A 15,279-nucleotide genomic window follows, 5' to 3' on the forward strand; every position below is an offset into this window, starting at 1 on the left:
TTATGGTACAAAAGTTTAGAAATAAAGCAAAATAAATTTTTTTTTTTTTGTCAGAGACAGGCTTTTGGACACAGAACAACTAATCAGGAAACTACTGCAGTCATTCAGTAATAAATTAAGATATATGGGAGCTGTTAGAAAACATGAAGAACAGAGGGGATTTTTACATGTGAGAGCAGCGGGACTAATAATAATAAATAACTCTAATAGAGCGGGACTCTATTAGAAGAGTCCACATAGGAGGCTGAAGGAGGTAGGAATGAAATTTTACAGAAGCCCAAAGAGAACACATTAAAGAGTGCTTGGCCAGTGAGGTCAAGTGCAGCAGAGAGGTCAAGTCAGATAAAAGCAAAAAGGTGTCCAACAGCATTGGTCTTTGGTGACTTGGGGAAACGAGTTTCAGTGAAGTTGGGGGAAGAGGCAGACTGGAAGCCAACCTCAGGATAAATGGGATGTGAAGATGAGCGACATAAGAAGTGTGTCTAGAAGCTCACCTGTGCTGGGAATGTGTAGGTTAGGGCAGTAATTAAGGAAGCAAAAGATCAAAAAAGATTGTTTTTAGGACGTAAAAATAATGTGAACATATTTAGATAATGAGGAGGGCAAGTGGACAGGGAGAGAAGGCATGATGGTTGACAAAGGATCCAAGGTGAGACAGAAAGCTGGGGCGGGGGTGGGGGTAGCCTTTGATGGGAGGAGGGCACTTCTTTTGGAGTTGAAGGAGAAGATTGGTACCTGTAGGTGTTTGGGACACAAAGGAGGGATTTCCCCATTTGTTTGCAAGGTTAGAAAAGGGTCTTTTGGAACCTCCGGGACACTCCTGGACACTGTCAGAAAGGCCCAGGATCTTCGTCCGTGTTGACAGTTCCCTTGATATGTATGATTTGGAATCCATCCCTTCCTTTCTCCCAAAGGAATGAGAGAATTTCTATGCTTACCTTTCCCGAGGCTGTTTTTTTCATTGTTCATTGAAGGGTTTCCAGAAGCCTCTGCCTCATTAAGTATGTGGTATGCAATGGATCATCAGAATAATTAACACCACCAGTTGCAAATAAGGTGATTGATGGATGCCACAAGATCACCAAAGTTTCCATTACTGTTAAGTGTGAAGTATAAATAAATCCAAATAACATTTCCAGTCTTCAGTAGGCCTCCCTTTCTGCTTCTGATTCATGATTGTCATACGAGGAAAAAGGGTTAGGAAGGTGACATATTAGGGCACATTGTATTTTAATATCTGTAGTTTCGTTGTATTACTAACTTTGAACAAAAGGGGTATGTTTTGCAGCTTGCAAAACATTTTTCTATTTACACTTTGGCCACTCACATGTTGGTAACAAATTAGTCCCCTGAAAGAATGGTAAGACTGAGGGGTTTTGGTCTTCTGTTGTTGTTGTTGTTGTTATTCTGGAAAAAAAACACTCTATCCTCTGTATGGAGGGAAACTTCTGGTTTGGTTAATTTTGTAAATAATTATGAGACAAAACCCAGATATGGAAGATTGCCCACACAAGCTCCTCTGTTGAGTAATATCTCACTTACTAAAAATCAAGGTTGACAGTTTAACAGGCTCATTATGGTGCAGAAATCCCCTGGGGCATTTTAACCTCCTAAAATCTCTTTTGGATGTTCAGTTTGCCAAATAGCTCACTGCCCGTCATACCTACATTCTAGCCTGCTTGGGCTCTGCTGTTAGAAGGTGGCACAAGAAGTCAGGTGCTATCCAAAGTCAGAGCGTCCACAGGCTTTCCTTGGAGAGGGGGAACATCAGCTCAGGTGAGAAGTATGAATTCAACAAGGCTCCCAGAACGTCTGCCACCTTCCTGAGTCGCACAGGAAACAGCAGGTCGGTTCAACTTCCTAGCACCAAAGGGGGCAGCAGCACATCTGTAAAGCGGCCTATACATCTTGTGATCATTTCTGTTTCCACTCTTGATTCCCCCGCTGATAGTCTCAACGGCTCTGCGGTGCCCCCCAAATGTTGATACGCTCCAACAGATAACTATAGTGTGCGGAAGCTCAGTCTCAGGTTACCTGAAAGTCATTTCCACTGGCTCTAGACGAAGCTGCCTCTGATGGTCTTCCTTAACCCTCACCCACTCGCCCCTCAGCATCGCCTGGCACAGAAGCCCTGGCCTTCGAAATTAAACCTAAACATCCTGAGATGGTTAGTCCGCCTTCCTCACAACAGGCTGCCCAGTCTTTTTTTTTTTTTTTTTTTAAGATTATTTATTTATTTATTTGACAGACAGAGATCACAAGTAGGCAGAGAGGCAGGCAGAGAGAGAGAGAGGAGGAAGCAGGCTCCCTGCTGAGCAGAGAGCCCGATGTGGGACTCGATCCCAGGACCCTGAGATCATGACCTGAGCCGAAGGCAACGGCTTAACCCACTGAGCCACCCAGGCGCCCAGGCTGCCCAGTCTTAAACAGCTCTTCCCACAAACTGGAGCCTGGACGCTGAGCAGAGAAAACCAAGATGGAGCAGCATCTTGATGGACCCTGGGGGCACCCAGACACAGCATGGTTTCCACCTGCTGCTCAAGAACCCCAGTGAAAACCTGATGAGATGAGAGACCATAGGGACTGCAGCTCCTCTCCCCACACCCCTTCCTACCCCTCCTCCGCCCTCCACATACACATCAACTTTCCACTTGCAGTGACCTGCCCTTCAGGGTGACTTATCAGCTGTTTGGGGTTTGCCACTGAAAGAAAACAAATTGTGGAATGCACCGCTCTGCGTGCTAATGAAATGGCTGAGCCAGCTCAGGGGTTATGAGGCTTGCGAATTAGGAGAATAATGATCTTCAGTTTCTGACCTCCTGGCACGGCAGCAGTATTTATCAGGAGGCGCATGTGACTGGTTAAGACACAGAGCCGCAGCTTGGAGGAAACAGCTGCTCGAGGCATGCTCCAGCACTTGGCAGCCGGACAGGCAGGGTGCCGATGTGAGGAGGACGTCGGAACCGCCCCAGTAAGTAACTGGAGAACTTTTGAGAGACAGAGAGAGGGAGGGAAAGAGAGAGAGAGAGTGTGTGTGTGTTTTGCAAGGCACTGACAAATTTTAATTTGGATCTTGGTTTCCATTTGGCATTCAAGGAGGTATTTTATGTTATCTGTTGTTAATAGCCAGTTGCGTTTTTACTGATTTATTATTATTATTATTATTTTTAGAATCTGTCATTTGCAGCAGTGTTTTATTCTAACTTTAAGGGTGAATAGGCGTTTTGCTTGATTCCTACCTAGGAAGCTACGAGTTGATTTCCTGGTGTCTGGGATTTTTATGGTCTGTGGTGTTTAGGTTCAAAGCCAAGATTCAAGTTATGAAGAAGAGAGCTTACAATAAAGTGGACGGATGACTGGATTGGATTTGAATCGATTTCACCATTGAAATTTGAAAAAAATAGTGCTTTGAGAAAGGTGTATGTCTCACTTGATCGGTCAGCTTGGGAAACGATCTCATTTAACGGTGTATAACAATCTGCAATACAGAAAACTAACATAATGATATGGAGATTTAGATAAGGAAGCTTTTTTTTTTTTTTTTTTTTTAAGTTCAGTCATGCTTTCCAACTCACTGAAGATACATTTTGTAGCTCTTTTCGGGAACAAGCTAATTCAACCTCATTACTTTAAAGCTAATTTTTTTAGTCACCCCCTGGTCCTCCTGACTTTAGATAAGGGCAAGTTAGCGTTTTGATGATGCTCAGTGTCCCTCCTTGTCGATGACCTGGGTGATGAAAGTGCTGCCTGTGGCTGATTATCAGCTCTGGGGGCTTGAGAGCCGGCTTCCAAGTAACAGACCTGTTCTCTCTTTCTCGGGTTCATTCGGCTGATTGGAGCTAACTCTGGGGAGAGCAGCACAGCAGGCACCATGCTGGTATGGGGCTGTTGTTCAGGGACTTTCGTCTTTCTGTGGTCGTCACCAGCCAGAATGTTTGAGAAAGGAAAAGGGGAAAGGGAGAGGACAGAGCCCGGAATCAGTGAGGTAAACCTCTGGAAGTGACAGCCTCTGAATCAGAGCCCTGGGGGAGATAACCAAACAAGTTCCTTTTTCTGGAGTGCCCGGACATTAGGAAGAGAGGCGGGGGCAGGTTGTTTGGATTCGGTTCTTACCAAACAGTTGTTTTGCTTGAGACAAGCACAGGGTATTCCAAAGTGAGTTTGTTTCCCCCAGATGACTGATGGATGGTCAGATAGGCTCAAGGGGTCCAGCTGTCTTGCCGTCTCTGCTCCCTGCCCGGAGGGAGCTCTGCTCTCCCACACCCCCTCCACCCATGGGAGGCAGAGGATGGACTGAGAATGACCAGAGCACGCTGGGCCTGTGGCGGTTTCCCTTGGCTCAGCCGATCTTGGGTACCACATCAGTCAAACATCTGGGACGAATGCACCTTCAGATGTCCATCTGTAAATGGGGCTAGTCTGGCACTGGGAAATTTCTCCCCTTCTTCTCCTTAAAATGTAGAAGAGGCTACAAGACCTGGAAAGTTCAACAAGCAAAAAATTCCTCTTTATGCTAAACCAAGGTGGGCCTTGTTTTAGCCCATGGCCGTGTGGCTCAGTGACTTCCCTGTTGGCCCCCAGGGTTGCCCACTGGGCCACTTTTTAGGGGAGTTTGCTCATGGTTTAGTTTCGCTTTTACTGCAGGCATCATGGAAATGAACTACCAGGTGAAATTTTGTCTCCAGGATAATAGAGACACCCACAATAAAATGGGGGGGTCTCATTGACAGGGTATCCTTTGAATTATTCAAGTGCTGAATTTTTCAAGGCCCACAGATGATTTTGAAAAACCCCATGCTATCTTGAATATTAACAGCCTAATGAATAATTATTTTACATGCCAAAAGAATGCCTATAGAGTCACAGACTTTTAAATTTGGATAGAAATTCTAGAATGTACCATCCATTTCAAAGTTGAGAAAATTATAACACATTTATCTGGGTCAAAGAGCTACTTTGTTGCAGAGCCAGCAAAGAGGGCTCAAGGCTTCCGCCACTATTATTATATTATGATTATAACATTAATCCTAATAATTATAACTTACATTTACCGTGCACTTACTCTGCCAAATGATGTGCTAAGCAAGTGTATTCATTTTTATATAACCTTCACAATACATCTGTGTACTAGCTATCATCATTTCAGTTTTATAGACGGAGAACCTGAAGCCTCAGGGTCCCCTTCGGCCGCTGGGCAGTCCATGGCACAGACAGAAGCGGCTCCTGGATCTGACTCCAGAAACTGCACACATGAAAAAAAAAAAAAAAAGCATGGAACACATACACTGATCCCACACATTCACACTTAAAAGCGTAATGCTTAATGAAGTGCTTAACTGAATGCAAACGAGAACATTTCAGTTGCACACCACACACACACACACACACTGCACACACCCCGCGGGAAGGCTCTTTCGAACGCTGCTCCCGGGCAGGAAGGGCGAGGTTTCCCCTTGTGACCGTCCAGGCCCGAGCTGTTCAGATCACTGACCTGCAGCATGTTTTTCTCACTGCGAGTAGTTCAGGGATGGCTCTCCCATTGGGAAGAAAGGCAAGTTGGAGCTTTCCCGTTAGGCTGGAGCACTCCACGGTCCCTGCCCTTTCTGGCCTTTTCCTCAGCTTTTCCTGTCACTCCTTTCCTTTGGAGGACAGCTGCTCCCCCCCTGCCGCACCCCAGTAGCTGGCTTTGTGGTGATAACACTGTTTGCAGACCTGTTTGTTACTCCACCTGGAAGGCTGGTTGTCCCAGCAGGTGGGTGTTCCTCATGCATAGAAACAATGTAGTCCTTCCTTCTGTTTGCTCCTGCGGTTTTGAGTCTGAGGGGAAGCTTGGAGGCTGAGGGGAGTGAGGTGCGGGAGGAGAGGCCTGCTTTTCCCTCTCCAAGGAAATGCTGCCAGCTCCGGCCTTGGCCCAGGTACACTCTTCCCCCCTGCACCTGTCGCATAGCTAAAGACTGATGGTTCTTCACTTGTGGGCCAGGAACCTGAAGCTTCTCTGGGTCATCGGCCAGACAGAGACCAAGCCCTTAAAGAAACATAGTTCTTGGGGCACCTGAGTGGCTCACTTGCTTAAGAGTCTGCCTTCGGTTCAGGTCATGATCCCAGGGTCTTGGGATCGAGCCCCTCATGGGGCTCCTTGTTCAGCAGGGAACCTGCTTCTCCCTCTGCCTACTGCTCCCCCTGCTTGTGCTCTTTCTCTCTGTCAAGTAAATGAATAAAATCTGAAAGAAAGAAAGACAGAAAGAAAGAAAGAAAAAGAAAGCTGTAGTTCTTGAACCCTTCTAAAAATTTAATTTGGTTCCTCCCTGTCGTTATTAGGTAACGACAAATTAGGGCTGGTAATGAGAAAGAGGACTGAGTGATACATAGACAGCAGAAGGGTCTTGTGCTTAATCAGGAAGAAAATTAAGTCTGGAGACCAGTCATGGATGTCTTTGAGAAAGTTTGCATTTTTTTTTTTCAAGGCTGTTACATGGCAAGATTACACTTTCTGAAGGTCAAGCTATTTACAACAAGAAAGGGGAATTTTTAATCAACTTATCACCTGCCGATGCTTCTAAATCAGCTCCAGAGAAGTGACCAAAACAGTCTGCTAAACCAGAATCACTAGAAATTACCTCCAGTTCTTGCTGGGAATGGCTTATTTCCATGGCAGTGGGAACAGTCCCGTGTGATAAACAGAGACACATGAGACAGATTCAAAATCACTGCAGAGTTTATAAGTTATACTCCAGAGCCAGTTTAAAGCAAAATAAAAAAGTGTTTGGTTATCTTCTTGGGAGCTTTTAGGATGAGGAAACAAAATTTGTGATACCGTGTTGGTTGGCTTTGTTTCTTTGTTTTTTTTCCAGATGGTGTGTTCCAAAGAACCTGTTACCAGAGTTCCCTCCCCTGGGTCCCACTTCCCCTTTGTACTGATGGTGCATTTACAGTCGCTAGAGTTGTTCCCCTACTTGCAAGTCCCCTTCCCTTCCTCTGATGGATTTGAAAGTCTGGAGTTTTGTTTGTTTGTTTGTTTTCGTCGTTGTGAATGATCACAGTAGCATCTCTGAGTCTGTGTGGGTTTGCTGTGTTTGATCTTGAGTCCATTTGGAGTATCTAGAAGACCAACTCCTGCATTCATACTGGAATGTTCTGGGGTAAGGCACTTTCTTGCATTTTGCTACAATCCTGTGAGAGAGGGAGGGCATCATCACCACGGTTCGCCGTGAGGAAGCTGAGAATGAGGCCAAGTGAGTGACAGGGAACCAGTCCCTGGCAGAGCTCCACAAAATCCTCCGTCCTCTGACTCTGAATAGTACTAGCTAGAGAATTGTCCTCTGTGATCAAAAGTGCCATAATTTGTATTATTTCTGGTGGGCAAAGGGGAAAGGGGAGACTGATTCAGAATGTACCATCTTGTGCACGTCAGTGAGTGTATCTGTGCAGTATTTCTAAACGAACTTAGTGGTTGTTTTCCTCCTCTGCACACACAGTATGATTAAGTTGGGGTCCTACTAACTAGGGCATGATGGAATATTCAACTTCTATAAGGGGTCTGGGGTTTTTTGTTTGTGTGTTCGTTCTAGGTACAAAAAAATGCAGCCTGTTGTTCAGCATGCCACTCCCATTGTCCCACAAAACCGTCAGCAGCCTTGGAATCCTCCTGGTTATAATACCTGGACTCCCATGGGAAATGTATAAATCTGACTACTAGGAACAGGGTCCACTGGGACTATTTGCCTCCACAAAGTTACCTCAAGAGCCCTAGCTTGGTAGGATAATTGAGCATCTCCACTACTAGTCCGTTTTCTGTTATGGTCACCCAGTTCATTGTATAACAATGTTATCTGTGTGTTGGCGAGGTCATAAAAATGACAGCACCCAATGCCTGATGATTTTACAATGTAGCTGCACATTTTAATGGCTGTGACTTACAGGTGGGGGTGGGGGAAAGCAAGGGAACCGCCCTATGACAGTAATAGCCATTACAGTCTTTCTTTCTAAAGCTGTCCCCTCCTTTTTTTTTTAGTAAGAATGTGAAAGGTAGCCTTCTTTGAATTTAAAAAATCCTGAAAAACATTTAATTCAAGAATTGACTCAAAGAATGTTTTTCTTAGTAACTACTGTAATAATCAGAACTTTCTGTACCTCTCAAGAGGACAAAAGGGGAAAGAACATTTTTTTAAAAGCGGGAAAGAAAGAAAATGAAATGGTAGATTCAAGGGTAGGTTCAAGGGTTGGTGTCCTGGGGGCCCCTGGGTGGCTCAGTTGGTTAAGTGTCCAACTTTCGGTTTCAGCTTGGGTCATGATCTTGGGGTCATGGGATGAAGCCCCATGGGGGGCTCTGTGCTCAGTGCAGAGTCTGCTTGAGATCTTCTCTCCTTTCCCTCTGCTCTCTCTCTCTCTGTTTCTCAAATAAATAAATAAAATCTTAAAACAAAAAACAGAACAATGAGGCACCCGGGTGGCTCAGTGGGTTAAAGCCTCTGCCTTCGGCTCAGGTCATGATCTCAGGGTCATGGGATCGAGCCCGGCGTCCGGCTCTCTACTCAGCGGGGAGACTGCTTCCCCTCTCTTTCTGCCTGCCTCTCCACCTGCTTGTGATCTCTGTCAAATAAATAAATAAAATCTTAAAAAAAAAAAAAAAAAGCCCAGAACAAAAAAACCCTTAGTGTCCTGGATTTCAGTGTGTAGAGTAGGAAGTAATATAAACCTGATATCCCTCTTGTAATTGGAGAATTCAACTCAGTATACAAATGATTCATGTAACTGCAGGTACCCCATCATCTTGGAAGTTTCCATGGGATCAAATTGGTCATTTTATTTTTTGAAGGCTCATCTATTCCAACTGCTGTCCTATCTTTACGCTTAATTTAGTGCTGCTTTAAAAGGACGTGTCCCTACCCCACAAAATATTCCAAGACCCGTGCCGAGATCATTGTGTCCTTGATTTGTTTTTGTGTTGTAAGTGTTTATAAGAGAATGTGTTCTGGGTACGGCCTTTGATAGAGAACTAGTGATGGGGAAAATAACATGGAAAAAGGTTCGTCATTAATTCCAGAACTTCACTTTAGATACTACCTTGCTGCTGCCTCATTGTTTCAAAAATCACAGCCAAGGTCTTTGTACTGTGGTTGCGACCTTAGCAACTGATGAAAGGGCCAGAAGGAAGTCAAGGGGCTGGAGAAGAATTCAAGCAAAGAGGATATCAATCTGTCATGGAATCAGAGGAGCAAGCAAGCAAGCAAGCAAGTAGGGGGGAGGTAGGGAGAGAGAGAGAGAAAGAAAGAAAGAAAGAGGAAGGGAGGGAGGAAGGAAGGAAAGAAGGAGAGAAAGGAAAGAGAGGGAGAAAGAAGGAAAAAAAGGCTATTTAGCCAGTCATCTGTTTTGTTTTGAGAGATTAGTAGTTTTCCTTTCAACTAACAATTCAAAATGAACTGAACCAATTTTGGAGACTTGTATATGAGTTCACTTGAGGAAAGTACCACCTGGGGGTCTGTTCCTTTTTAGGAATTGACACCCTGGTTTGACAGAAGTTTCTGGGTGTGGAGTCAAGGAGCTAGGAAGGACAAACAGCCTTCCCCAGCCATACTCTATCAACTTGCCCGTGACTATCAAGGAGTAATGTTCTCAAATCTCAAGTTAATATAGAATCCTGAAGCTCAAAAACGACTCAAGAATTTAAAACCATTTTAAAATAGAAGAACTGAGTATAGTTTCCATACTTGGCTCTGGAAAAATCATACCCTGGCTTCAATTTGACTGAACTTAGGATTCTGCTTTCTTTTCGGTTCTGCTTTTCAAAAGTAGAAAGTATTTCATGTATGCGTGGAATGCCTGCCACTCAAAATCATATGAGTTGACAGGATGTTTTGCAGATCCTTGTTTGTTTATGGCAAGGACAGTGCTCCGTCTGAATGGCAGTGTCTAAATTTCTCTGTTGTCTCTCTCTCCTGGCTCACTCAGGTTCTAAGATGAATCCATCTCTCTTTTCCTTCTGTAGTTAGCATCTAAACAGAATCTGTGGCTGGGAGAGGAAAGAAACGGGTATTTCTTTTCACAACTCCCAGAGGTAGACTTCATCACTGATGCTCTTTACGGAAGAGAAAACTATATTTCAGAGAGGTCAAGTATCCTCCGTAAGGTCAAAGCCAGCGAGTAGCAAAGCCAGGATTCTGGTCCTAGTTTGCCCGTAAACAAAGTACATACTTTTTCTATTGAGCTTCACATGTCTCTCACTATATTTATGTTAAAAACTGCTGCTCACTGTGGAAAGGGTAGCCTTTCTGTGGAGTCTGGATTTTGCTGGCTTACACACAACCAACATTATGTCATGCTCAATACATAGCCGTTTCCATTAGAGGGATGCTGCTAAATGACAAAAAAAACTTCCTAGGGCTCTGGATTCATGAGTAGGTCCTGCAGTCGCCTCTTAGCCTCTACCCAGAATGCACTCATCCTGTTTCTGTTGTTGAGTTGTTCTTTCAACTCTGGTCCTCTGAACCTTGGGCTGGGTTCTCTTCCAGAGCCAAGCCTCTGGTTATGCTTGAAAATCACAACACTATCTCAGATGATGACAGGTATAAAAAAGATCATGACCGAAGGATCTGGATGATTAGCCAGCAATGACAGTTTGCTTTAAATTATATTTGGTTTTTATAAGAAGTGACATAATATTGGCATCAAACGAGGCAATCATACTCACTTGATAAATTGTGTCTTGGGGCCATGATTACAAATAGATAAAAGGACGAAGCAGACCTTGAAGCAGGACCAGTGGAACATATCTCATGCTATTTTAATTCTCTGGGGTTTTAGAAGAAATATTTCCTTCACTCTCTCTTGGAAGCTGCAGGAACTTTGGTTGACTTAAGTCAGTCATGGTGGTTTTATTGTGTAAGATTTGAGGTTTTATCTTTCTGGCTATAAGGATGACTGAGAAATGTGTATGCCTTAAACTCTGCAACTATGTGGAATATTCTCTCATATTAGAGAGGCCAGTATGTTTGGAAAACTGTTTTGAGTTTTAATCCTCAATAATGGAAATTTTAGTCAACCGCAAGTTATCAAAACATCAGTAAGTATGGCCTAATTTATGAGACTTCTTATGTAGAAGCCGGAGCTTACATTTACATAACAAAAGTAAGAAGGGAGAAAAGACCCCAAATATATTTTCATACAATTCATTTGGCAAGTGTTTTTAAACATATGCATTGTGTTGCTTGTTACATACATGAATAATGGCACAGACTTTACCTTACAGGATATTACCACCTAGTTAAGCATATAAATATTTTTAAAAACTGTTATGACAATCATGACACACAAATACTTGGTCTATAAAAGGGACTTGTGTAGAGTCTTATGGAAGTTGGCAAAAGGGAGATGTCTATATATCTGGCTGAATCAAAGAAGGTTCCCTAGGACTGGTGACATTTGAACTAGGTATAAAAGGATAAGTAATCACTATTCGAGGAGAAAAAACTATATTTTGAAAGTCTTCTTTCAGGGTACCTGGGTGGCTCAGTCTTTAAGCATCTGTCTTCGGCTCAGGTCATGATCTCAGGAGCTTGGGATCAAGCCCTGCATCAGGCTCCTTGCGAAGTGGAGAGCCTGCTTCTCCCTTTCCCACTCCCCCTGCTTGTATTTCCTCTTTCACTCTCTCTCTCTCTCGTTCTCTCTCTCTGAGACAAATAAATAAATAAATAAAATCTTAAAAAAAAAAACAAAACAAAATAGAAAGTCTCCTTTCCATGAAGAACATGTAATTTGATACAATTGAACCAGAGGGTACATGTGAGAGGAGGAACTGGAGAACAGGTCCAAAGATAAGGTGGTTCTGATGGCTAAGGGTAGTGTGTACCCTTTTGAAGCATTTAGATTTTTTAATTTAATTTAATTTATTTATTTGACAGACAGAGATCACAAGTAGGCAGAGAGGCAAGCAGAGAGAGAGAGATGGGGAAGCAGGCTCCCTGCTGGGCAGACAGCCTGATGCCATATGGGGCTTGATCCCAGGACCCTGGGATCATGACCTGAGCTGAAGGCAGAGGCTTTAACCCACTAAGCCACCCAGGCGCCCGAAGCATTTAGATGTTTTTGAGGACCACTGAAAGTCTTTAAAAAGCTTTTTATTTATTTTTTAAAATTTTTAAATTTTTTTTGTAAACCTAACGTATTATTAGTCCCAGGGGTTCAGGTCTGTGAATCGCCAGGTTTACACACTTCACAGGACTCACCATAGCACATACCCTCCAAAAAGTTTTTTATTATAGAAAATTCCCAACATATACAAAAGTAGACAGAATAATATAATGAACCCCCATGATATTCATTACCTGAATAACAATTTTTAATGGCCAATCTTGTTTCATTTCTATCCCCACAGATGTTCTCTTGTTTCCATATTAGTTTTGACACAAATCTCAGTCATTTAATCATTTCACTTGTAAATATTTTGGTGTGTATTTCTAAAAGATAAGTTATCTTTTGAAAAACCCACAAGGTCATTAATACATCTCAAATAATTAATAACTTATAAGTTTTGTTATAGCTTGCCAAAGAAGTGATATGAGTATATTTGTAATCTGGAAAAAACTCTGGAGGCAATGAGGGGAATAAGTCGAAAAAATATTCCAAAAATATTTTTGGAAAAAAGTACCAAACCAATAGAAGACTCCAGAGATGGGTTTGAACCAAGCCAATAGTGATGGAGAAGGTGGAAGAGTATTTTTTTTTTCAGAGTACTTAAAAAGTAAACTGGTAATTCTGGAAATCAATTAGATATGGGGGTGAAGGGGAGTAAGAAGGAAAATTTGGATAACCAGCATATGAATACACCAATAACTAATATAGTGTAGGGAGTCCTTGAAAAGCAATTCAGCCTGGTTTTTCATTAGTAAGAGATGTGTGGATACAAATCCAAAAAAATATCTTCCTCAAACAAAACTTTCAGACTTGGAACATTTGGAATAATTTTGAGTGTCCCATCTTAAGAAAGTCATTAACAAAAGTTAGGAAACAGCCAGAATAACATCTAAAATGTTGAAGGGGATAGAGGAGCCACTTGGACAGACTGGTAACTGAGATCACTTTAGTTTACAGCTGATAATAGTTACAAAATCATAAAGGCTAATGAACATGACTTATTCATCAAATCCCCAAACACTAAAGTTTTGAAAGATGTGAATTTAAAATAATGGAAGGAGGACCTGGGTGGCTCAGTGGGTTAAGCCTCTGCCTTCTGCTCAGGTCATGATCTCAGGGTCCTGGGATCGAGCCCCACATGGGGCTCTCTGCTCAGCAGGGAGCTTGCTTTCCCCCCTCTCTCTCTGCCTACTTCTCTGCCTACTTGTGATCTCTGTCAGATGAATAAATAAAATCTTTAAAAAATAAAAAATAAAATAAAATAATGGAAGGAATTTTTCACACTTTTGTGTGAAAATGTTCAAACAAACAAAAAAAAACTTGAAAGAATTATATAGGGAATATCCATGTGCCACCAATTCAATTTTATCATTAACAATTTACTACGTTTGCTTTTTCACATCTACCCACTTATCCGTTCTTCTATCCATCCCTTGGTTCATCCTTTTTTTTTTTTTCCCCAAAATAAGTTGCAGACAGCAGTGTACTTCATTTCAAAATACTTCTTCAGTCATATTTTTAACTGGAGTTCAATATTTGTTTGTGCAAAATTTGTATTTTACACAAGAGAGATGAACTTTATACATTTATTTTGCCAAAAGGAAAGGCTGCAATTCAAGAAGGATGAACACAATTCATGGCTGGTTCTTACTGGGTTATTTATGAAAATGAGAAGCTGTTTGAGAACTTCTTGATTCTCAAAAGTTGTTGCCATATGGAGCAACCATACCCGTCCACAAAACAGCCTTTGAGGCAATGTCCGTTATTGACTTGGCAAACCTAAAGCTTCTCAGTAAAGGTTAATTGAATCTGAATGTGAAGAAACTGACACCCAGAAACATAAACTCTTTGCCAGGAAACGACTGAGCAGGTATGACAACAAATCACCTCCAACCGTTTCATGCGGAGCATCTCATCCCTCCCTACCTATAACGACTCCGCCGAAGAACAGGATAACAGAGTGAATGGTTTATAAGGAGAAACTGTAGGAGAGGCAACACATTCCATACAGAGTCATCCTGGGATGACTCTAGAAGAGCCGGTATGTGTGCAAGAGGAAAGAAGGTAAACTATCCACACAAAAGAGAACTCTTTATTCACATATTGAGAAAAAAAAAATGTCCGTGTTCCTAAATTTTCTGACAGTCTCCTGAAAGATTAAATGCAGCTTATGATAAATGGCAAAAACAAAATAAAACTGAAAATGATTAGCACAGGAATAAAACAAGGGCCAAAATATGTCAGTTAGGGTGATATAACAAGCTTAGACATAGGAAGCTTTGAAATGTTGTAAATGAAGTCAGTGTTAAAACCCACTGATTGGCTCAAGGATTAAAAATCAAGCGGAGAGCATGTCTAGAAGATGCATTTTTCTCAAATGCTTCTTGCTGATGAAGACATCTACGATTCATTTGAAGACTGAAAAATTCAAATAGTCACCCTTTGCTTACACACAAAAAAAAGACATTCTGATACTAGAAAGAAATGTAGGTGTTTGATTGACTTTTTCAGTTTCCATTTTTGATGTTAAGACATCAGTCTGTTTCAGTGGTTTTCCCCAGAGTTGGGTGTGTGTGTGTGCGCGCGCGCGCGTGTACAATTTTATCCTCCAGGGATATTTGACAACCTCTGCAGTCAGTTCTGGCTGTTCCTACTGGGGTTGGAGATGAAGTCCCACCAGCACCTAGTGGAGAGAGACCAAAGGTGCTGCTAAACATCCCTCGGAACCAAGGACAGACCTCCACAACTAAGAATTACCCAGTTGAAGTACCTATAGTACTGAGGTTGAGAAATCCTGATCAATATGTGTTGGTTACAAACCTTACTCTCATGTGCCTTGAAAACACTAGGTGATTTACACATGCCATCTCATCTCGTGAGTGCTATTGAAGAGTGGTAACTAATGATGACCCAATACCCTTAATGAAATACTATTGCATGGGCACCAGAGCAAAAAACGAGACAGAAAATGACCAGTCTTTCAGAATAAGGTCCACAGAAAGCCAAACTGAGTGGTTTACAACGTAAGTAGACAACACTTTGTTATCTAAGAGGATCACATGTTGGCAGGCAAGAATCCAGATACTTGATGACTAGAAAAATATTCAAGAGAATTAGTTCCATACTATTTAACGGGCAGGAAAAGGGATC

The 15,279-nt window shown here is 42.3% G+C and overlaps 1 protein-coding gene across 5 annotated transcripts in view; it reads left to right on the forward strand.

Moving 5' to 3' along the window:
• Positions 1-15,279, forward strand: part of RASGRP3 (RAS guanyl releasing protein 3) — a 107,565-nt gene that overhangs the window by 26,950 nt on the left and 65,336 nt on the right. Inside the window, exon 1 of one of the 5 annotated variants that reach the window (XM_032352979.1) lies at positions 2,666-2,971. The exons of 3 other annotated variants lie outside the window; for them this stretch is intronic. The gene's annotated coding sequence lies outside the window, so the exon portion shown is untranslated. Of the gene's footprint in view, positions 1-2,665; positions 2,972-6,491; positions 7,140-15,279 lie in introns of those variants that run through there. One more of the 5 variants, XM_032352980.1, reaches the window with a different exon arrangement.

This window comes from Mustela erminea, chromosome 7, assembly GCF_009829155.1.
Source record: "Mustela erminea isolate mMusErm1 chromosome 7, mMusErm1.Pri, whole genome shotgun sequence".
Classification (NCBI taxonomy): Eukaryota; Metazoa; Chordata; class Mammalia; order Carnivora; family Mustelidae; genus Mustela; species Mustela erminea.